This window comes from Podarcis bocagei (genome assembly GCF_964188305.1).
Source record: "Podarcis bocagei genome assembly, chromosome: 7".
In the NCBI taxonomy this organism is placed as follows: Eukaryota; Metazoa; Chordata; class Lepidosauria; order Squamata; family Lacertidae; genus Podarcis; species Podarcis bocagei.
Window position 1 is genome coordinate 21,227,507 of NC_138132.1, and position 1,243 is coordinate 21,228,749.

Here is a 1,243-nt window from a genome sequence, read left to right on the forward strand (position 1 = left end):
TTTATTTTTATTTTATATACTGTGATCTTTTTATGTGAACCTTTTTATGTGACCTCCAGGTAAAGGGCGGTATATAAATTCTATTATTATTATTATTATTATTATTATTATTAAAGAGCAATATTTACATAAAATTAAAAACAAAACAATAAACACTCAGATAAACATTTCTTTTTTTCTTTTTATTACAGATTTTCTTGATTTAGAAAGGTGTGTGCAATGTCTCTCTCTCGTATTTCCCCCCCATGTAACATTTTTACAAATCAGTTTCGTTTGTTGAGACATTAGAAAGTCAGATAAGTATTTCTGAACATATCAACAGTTTGTCAAAGTGTATATACCAAAGTTATTACAGATATGAAATGATGTATTTTAATGTCTATTGCATAGATTGATGATCAAAGTAAAAAAGTATTTTGTATCAGCAACAGTTAGAATTGATAGGAATTTATAGGAAGTGGGGGAGGGGGGAGTAAACATGTACTTAATACATGCCAGACTGTGCTGTAAACTATAGGTACTGTTTTACCATATACTTCATTATTTGTGTAATCAATAATCCCACCAGACTGTAATTTTTTGTGTGTGCTATGTATTTTAAGGCACCTCCTTAACAGTTGCCCTTAAAAGGCTTGAACTGAGCCCTAATATAATTCCTTTTTACATATAAAGGGACAGCAATAACATGGAATTCAGAATGACTCTGGTCAAATCATTGTCTCAGCCGAACCCTCACAAGATTTTGTGAAGATATTTGTTGTTTATTTGCTCCATTTCTAAACTGCCCATCAACTAAGTCCTCAAATATTATGAGATGATGTATGTCTATAGTGACGAGTAAATAGAAGCTGTTAGAAAACAATATGAAACAAAAATTCCAAATAATTAACAAATAGTTAAAACTAGGTAGAAAAAGAGAAAGGTCTGAATGATGTACCAAAATTTAAAAGGTTGCTTTTTAATTGCAAAGCAAAACATTTCCAATTTTCTATGACAAATTAAAAAATTTTTTTAAAAAAGATCTCTAACTAGCAAGGAAAACCAATATTAATCCTATAACCAGTGAATAAACAAGTCTCTCCAGAGTACTGTAAAATCTGCGGATCGCATTCGCCCTTCTTGCTGCAGCTCCACGCCGGAAGCTTCCCTTCCTCCCCCGCCTCTCCGAAGTAGCCCCGCCCCTCCTCCCCATTGGGCAGCGCTGGGAAATGGGGCGGGAGGGAAGAACCCAGCTCCAGCAGCG